Below are 7,865 nucleotides of genomic sequence, written 5' to 3' on the forward strand. Positions count from 1 at the left end.
AGCTCCAAATTGTCTATCCCTATTTGACACCTTTGTATAAATATCAAATAGGTATCTAAACTTAAATGGGCAAAGTAGAATTTTTATTTGCTTCCCTTGACTCTAATTCTACTGGATCTTTTTCTCAATATATGGTTCTGACCCAGTTATTCAAGCCAAAATCCAGGAGTCAACCTTTACTTATTTCTCCTCACATCTAACCATTAATCAGTTCTGTGGACTCTACCTTTATAAGTATTTTGAAACCTACTTTTTTTTTTCAATTCCTATTAAATACTCTTTTAGTCCAGGATCCCATGGTTACTCCCTGGACTATTTCTATAAAAATTTAACTATACCAAGATTCTCCCTATTCCCTACTTCTAGTCTAAATGGAATTCCAGTGACATAGATATGTGGCTGCCAAAGTAGATTTTAAAAATAAGGATCAAATCATGACCCTTTAACTCCTTTAATGATATCTCTAATGACTTCTTGTCAGGGTCAGAATAAAATCCAAAGTTGTAGCCTACACCATTATGGGGCTTGCAGCCTTCTAAATTTATTCAGTGGGAGAAGTTAATGTGAATTTTAGACACAATTCAGTTGGAAACACTAATGACAGAGTTATCTTTATCAATGCTCTTTATTTTATTTTTATTTCTTTTGGTACCAGGTATTGAACTCAGGGGCACTCAACCACTGGGTCACATCCCCAGCCCTTTTTTGTATTTTATGTACAGACAGGGTCTCACTGAGTTGCTTAGTGCCTAGCCATTGCTAAGGCTGGCTTTGAACTCGAGATCCTCCTGCCTCAGTCTCCCGGGTCTCTGGGATTACAGGTGTGCGCCACCACATCCGGCTGCTTTTTATTTCTTATGTGGATTTGGGTTACTGTCTAGTGTCCTTTTATTTCTGCTGAAGGATTCCATTAGCATATCTGTAAAGCAGGCATATTCATGATAAATTCTCTCAGTTTTTATTTATTTTGTGATATCTTAATTTGTCTCTATTGGGGAGGTACCAGAGTAAACTCAGGGATACTCCACCACTGAGCCACATCCCCAGCCTTATTTTGTATTTTATTTAAAGGCAAGGTCTCACTGAGTTGCTTAGCACCTCGCTTTTGCTGAGGCTGGCTTTGAGCTCCTGATCCTCCTGCTGCAGCCTCCTGAGTCACTGGGATTATAGGCATCTTGCCACTGCACCTGGCTTGTCTCCGTTTCTTTTTTTTTTTAATTGTTGATGAATCTTTATTTTTATTCATTTATTTATATGCAGAGCTGAAAATTGAACCCATTGTCTCACACCTGTGAGGTTCTGTGAGGTAGAGGCTCTCTACCACTGAGCCACAACCCCAGCCCTTGTCTCTACCTTTGAAGGACAGTTTTGCTGTATACAGATTCTTACTTGATATCCTACTGTATCCTGGACTCCATAGTTTCCACTGAGAACTGGCAAATATTATTGAAGATTCCTTGCATATGATGAGTCACTTCTCTCTTTTCGATTTTGGTAGTTCATGGTGTCTAGATGTGGATATCTTTGACTTTATCCTATTTGGAATTTGTCAAGTTTCTAGATGTCTTGATTAACATTTTTTTTTTTAATCAAACTGGAGACGTTTGGGGCCATTATGTCAATATTTCTTTTGTCCCTTTATCTCTTTTCCTCTCTGTAAATCATTAATATACTGGTTGTTATCAATATTCTTTATTAGATATGACATGACCTCATTTCCATACTTTCCTCAAATTCTTTAGAAAAATTTCCTTGCATTATTTTTTGACTATATTTAAAACTCCTGATTTAAAGTCTGTCTGGTAAGTCTAAGATCTGAGTTTCTTTAGGAATAGTTTCTGTTGGCTGAGTCTTGTTTGCCACAATTGTTAACAATGCCTGAGGCAGCTATAATGTTAAACAATTGTTGTTGCTCAATTTTTTGATGAATGCATTTGTGGAAAAAAGGTGTTCACACTAAGTGAAGTCTTATGCAAAATAAAGACAAGCCCTATCAATGGTGTTTTTAGGAAACTGCCAGACTAAGTCAGATACTGACAATATTATGAGTACTGTGGGGGAGATTCAAGTCCATTCTACTAATAACAATGGCTGCTAGGCTGCTGATTTCTCTGTGATTCTGGGTTGTTGGTTTTTAAGGCTACTATGGAATTGCGGAAGGAGTATGGGATTAGGCAAATTAGGCAAATCTTGTTTTGATAAAGATTCAGCCACTTTTCCTGGATAAAGCCTCCTTGAATTGTTAGAAGATTGGTTCATTTTCAGTGTTCTTAAAAAGTCAATTTGGACACTTTTTTTTTTTGCCAATTTTTAAAATTATTTTTATATAGGAGCAGCTGTTCATTGGCCCTTACTCTACCATTTCCACTGATATTGTCACTTATTATTGCTCTATTATATTTGTTGGCATCAAATACAAATTTAGTATTTCTATATATATTTGGCATTTCTTTCAATATGTGTATTGATGGCAATACATTCAATTTTTGCTTGTCTGGAAATGATTTTTTTTGCCTTCCTTTGAAGATATCTTTCTATTATTTCTTGACTTTTATTTTTTTCTATGAGCAGTCATTTTATGTTCTTCCTTAGAAGGCAACTCAAAGTGGGTCAAAGACTACTTCTTTTCCTCTAGCTGCTTTTAATATTTTCCTCCTGTGTATGCTTTTTATCAGTTTTTTATGTCTTATTTAAAATTTTTATCAGTGCATTATATTATGTATACAATTGAAATGCATTGTGATATACTCATACCTGCACATGGCATAGTTTGGTTAACTTCATTCTCCAGTTCTTCTCCTCCTTCTGCTTGATCCCTTTCCGATTTCCATGAGATCCCCTTTTTTATTCCTTTTTCCTCTCTTTTACATATGAGAGAAGTCATTTGACCCTTATCTTTCTGATTCTGGTTTATTTCACTTGTCATGATATTCTCTCATTCAATGCATTTACCTGCAAATCCATAATTTCATTCTTCTTTATGGCAGTGTAGAAGTCAGATGTGTATCTATATATTTCCTTTATACATTCATCTATTGACACACATCTAGGTTGGATTCACACCTTGGCTATTGTGGATTATGCTGCTATAAATAGTAATATGCATGTATCACTGTCATATGCTGATTTTAGTTCTTTTTGATAAATACCAAGGAGTGGGATAGATGTGTCATATAGTGGTTCCATCCCTAGTCTTTTAGAAATGTCCATACTGTCTTAAAAAGTGACAGTACTAATTTGAAGTCCCACCAAGAATATATGACTGTACCTTTCTTTCCACATCCTGACCAGCATTTATTATTTGCATTCTTGATAACTGCCATTTTAACTGGAGTGAAATAAAATCTCAATGCAGTTTTGATTTGCCTTTCTCTGATTGCTAGGGATGCTAAACATTTTTTTCATATATTTGTTGGCTGTTTTTATTTCTTCTCTTATTTAAGAAATGTCTTTTTAGATCTTTTGCCCATTTATTGAGTTACTAGCTTTTTGCTGTTAAGTTTTATGAGTTCTTTATGTACTTTGGATATGAATCCCCTGTTGGAAGAGTAACTACCAAAGATCTTCTTCAATTCTATAGGCTCTCTTTTCATGTTCTCATTCGCTTTGCTGTGTGGAAACTTTTTATTTTAATACCATCCCACTTATTGAGTCTTGGTTTTATTTCTTTTTTTTTTTTTTTTTAGTGGTTTACCATTTACAAATCTTTCACATACATTCTCATTTGACCCTCACAACAACCCTGTGAGGTAGGCAGCACAGACATTCTTCTCAATTAACAGATAAGGAAAGTGAATCTAAGAGCAGTTAACTGATGTGCCCAAGGTTATGTAGTTAGCAAATAGTTTTGTAATATCAGTCTTTGGCCTAAAAATTCAGTGCCCAACCTCCCCTCATACTTGCCCTACCTACTTCACAGGAATAATGAAGATAAAATGAACTGAAAATTAGAAAAATACTTTGAGGGAAAAACCACTATATAATTATACCCAACATTGCCCATGATATATGGCTCATTCCTCTTCTCATTCCAGTTTGTGCATGAACCAGAATTTTATATTACTTCTGTGCTCAACTAAGCAACTAAGTAAGGCAGGGTAATAGTGTGATCCTGTTTAAAATTATATAAATTACAATCAGGGTAACTGCATTATTAATCAAATTGAAAAACAGACAGGCTAATGTGCAACTAGGACCCAATAAAGCACACAGCAAAACAAGGCAACATTATCAGATAGGGCATGATTGCATAGAAGGAAAACGTGGTGTCAGAGTTAAACTGACACACACACAGTTATCTAAGGCAAAGTGGTGGCAAAGAAGAGTTATTTGTTCTGCATTATATAAATAAGAGAAGATGATTCGTGGGAACCCATGCAAAAGCATCTTGTCACACAGATCTCTCCAGTTGCCTAAAGAGAATATAAACTCTGTCATCTTCATTGTCGAGAATGATTCTATCTATTCTTATATCCTGAACTAAACCAAGGAATACCTCCATGCTAATCTTCCTTGGCTAAAATACAACTAGTACCATTATTCCTAATCAGACTAATAAATAGAAATCTTTTAATGAATTAGATGGCTGTTTAATTGTTTTTTTTTCAGGATTCACTTTGGATTCTTCTGCTTTAAGACCCAAAGCAAGTTATATTGAGTTTTTATTGGTGATTCTAAGTATATGTGTTTATAACAGTTGAAGTGTGAATTTAACATATTAAAAGAGTTTTATAGCATCTGTTCAGAAAAGATTATATACTATACAAACTATTCAAGTCATACAAAACCATTTTTTCAGTGTCTTTTCAACTGAGAAGAATCCTATTCAGCATGCTTCTCCTCCTGAGGTGGTTCACACTGAGCAAGCTTTGCTTTCAGTTTTTTATTTTCTTCTACAGTAGCTTCATATTTTTCTTTCATTTCTGCCAGTTCTAAGCGGAGCAACTCTATTTCTGGATTTTCTGGGGTAGCAGCTCCTAAGTGATGCTTTAAAAAATCCAAAGCACTATTAGGTTTCTCTGGTTCTTCATATAAGGCTACCAACACTTTGGTCAGCGTGTCCAGCACCCCCGACTTCTCCAAGTACCTTCGGAACTGCTCGCGCTTCGAGTCGGCGGCTTTGTAATGGGCCATAGTGACAGAGGCCGCGGCGTAGCTGTAGCTGGCGCGGGAGACCGTGGCTGGCCTTGGTTTTATTTCTTGTTAAGGAAATTGGCGCCTGTGCCAATATGTTGGAGTGTCCAGCCTATGTTTTTGTCTGGGAGTTGCAAAGTTCTTGGTTTAATTCCGGGGTTTTTGATCCACTTTCAGTTGTCTTTTGTGCAGGGTGAGAGGTAGAGATCTAGCTTCATTCTTCTACATATGGAAAACATAACCAGTTTTCCCAGCACCAATAGCTAAAAAAGACTATATTTTCCTCCAACATGTGTTTTTTGCACCTTTGTCAAATATCAGATGACTGTAACCATCTGGGTTTGTTTCTGTGTATTCTATTCAATTCCTTTGGTCTATATGTCTGTTTTGCTACCAATACCATGCTGCTTTTGTTACTGTAGCTCTGTAGTATAATTTGAGATCAGGTATTGTGAGGCCTTCAGCATCATTCTTCTTGCTCAGCATTGTTTTTGCAATTCTGCATCTTGTATTCTTTCAAATAAATTTTAGGACTGTTTTTTTCTTGTTCTGTGAGGAATATCATTGGTATTTTAATGGGGATTGCATTGAATCTGTATAATGCTTTTAGTAGTTTGGCATTTTGACAATATTAATTCTTCCTATCCAAGAACATAGGAGGTTTTTATATCTTCTAAGGTCTTTGGTTTTTTTCCTTCAGTGTTCTGTTGTTTTCATTGCATTTCATTCATTGATTAGATTTATTCCCAATTATTTTTTTAGACTCTTTTGAATGGAATAGTTTTCTTGATTTCTTTCTTGGACAATTCATTATCAAAGTATAAGAAACCTATTAATTTTTTATATGTTATCTTGTATCTGTTATTTTGCAGAATTTGCTTATCAACTCTAGAAGTTTTCTGCTGGAATTTTTTGAGTCTTCCAGCTGTAGAATTGTTTTATAAACAGATAATTTGACTTCTTTTCCTATTTCTATCCCTTTAATTTACTTCTCTTATCTGAATATACTGCCTAGAGTTTCAAGAAAAAAATATTTTTAAGATGAACACAATATCTTTATTTATTTATTTTTATGTGGTGCTGAAGATCAAACCCAGTGCCTCACATGTGCAAGGCAAGTGCTCTACCGCTGAGCCACAACCCCAATCCCAAGAACTATATTTAATAGTTGTGGTGAAAGTGGACATTTTTTGTCTTGTTCCTGATTTTAAAGAAATACTTTCAGCTTTTTTCTATTAAGGATGATGTTGACTTTGGGTTTGTCATATTTAGTCTTTATGATGTTGAAGTTAGTGCTTTCTGTCCCTAGTTTTTTAAACCATGAATGGGTGCTGAATTTTGTCTAAGGCTTTTTCTGCATTTGTTGAGATAATCATGTGATATTTGTCCTTGATTCTATTTATGTGATGAATTACCTTTATTGCTATATGTATGTTGAACCAATCTTGCATCCCTGGGATGAATCCAACTTAATCATGGTGTAAAGTCTTCTTAATGTGTTTTAAAATATGGATTGCTAGTATTTTCTTAAGAATTTTTGAATATATTAATAGGTGATATTGGTCTATAGTTTTCTTTTTGTGTCTTTTTCTGGTTTTGGTAGAAAGATGATACTGGTTTAGAGAATTATTTTGGGAGTGTTCTCTCATTCTAGTTCATTGAATAATTTGAGGAAGATTGGTATTAGGTTTTGTTTAAAGGCCTTGTACAAGTCAGCTGAGAATCCATCTGGTCCTTGGCTTTTCTTTGGAGAATAGCTTTTTATTACTATTATAATATCATTGCTTGATATTTATCTGTTTGGATTTTCTTATTTGCTCTTGATTCAATCTGGGTAGTTCTATGTGTCTAGAAATTTGTCAATATATTCTAGATTTTCCAATTTATTGGAATATGAGTTTTCAAAATACTCTCTAATGATCATGTGGATTTCAGAAGTGTCTGTAGTGATATCTCCTTTTTAAATCTTTTATTGTGTTGATTTAGATCTTTTCTCTAATTATTTTGGTTAGTTTTGCTAGGCATTTATCCATCTCATTATCTTTTGAAAAAACCCAATATATGTTGCATTGATCATTTGTATTGTTTAAAAACATTTTTTTTAGTTGTAAATGAACGCATAGTATCTTTATTTATTTTTATGAGGAGCTGAGTGAATCCAGTGCCTCACACATGTAAGGCAAGCACTTTATCACTGAGCTACATTCCCAGCCCCTCTATTTTTTTTTAATTCTCTATTTCATTTCTTTTGGCTCAGATCTTAATTACTTTCTGTCTTCTACTGGTTTTAGAATTATTTTGTTCCTGCTTTCCTTGGGCCATGAGAAGTAGCATGAGATTGTTTATTTGGGATCTTTCTGTGTGTCTTAGTCATCTTTTTCAGTGCTGTGACTGAAACACCTGAAAACAACAATTTTAGAGAAGGACAAGTTTACTTAGTACCTACAATTTCAGAAATCTCACTCCATTGCTCTGGGCCTGAGGTGAGGCAAACCATCATGGCAGAAGGGCATGGAGGAGGAAAGCAGCTCAGGACATAGCAATTAGGAAGCTGAGAGAGGGCTCTGCTCACTGGGGACAAAATATAAACCCTAAAGACACATCCCTCATGATCCACCTCTTTCAGCCACACCCTATCTGCCTACAGTTCCCACCCAGTTAATCCCTATCAGTGAATTAATGCACTGATTATGTTAAAGCTCTTGTTATGCAATCATTTCACATCTAAACTT

General features: G+C 35.0%; 1 pseudogene; it reads right to left on the reverse strand.

The window, feature by feature from the left end:
- Window positions 1-3,689: 3,689 nt before the first annotated feature.
- On the reverse strand, window positions 3,690-5,152 carry LOC114078839 (c-Myc-binding protein pseudogene; annotated as a pseudogene).
- Between the last annotated feature and the right edge of the window lie 2,713 nt (window positions 5,153-7,865).

This window comes from Marmota flaviventris, chromosome 1 (genome assembly GCF_047511675.1).
Source record: "Marmota flaviventris isolate mMarFla1 chromosome 1, mMarFla1.hap1, whole genome shotgun sequence".
NCBI classification, from domain to species: Eukaryota; Metazoa; Chordata; class Mammalia; order Rodentia; family Sciuridae; genus Marmota; species Marmota flaviventris.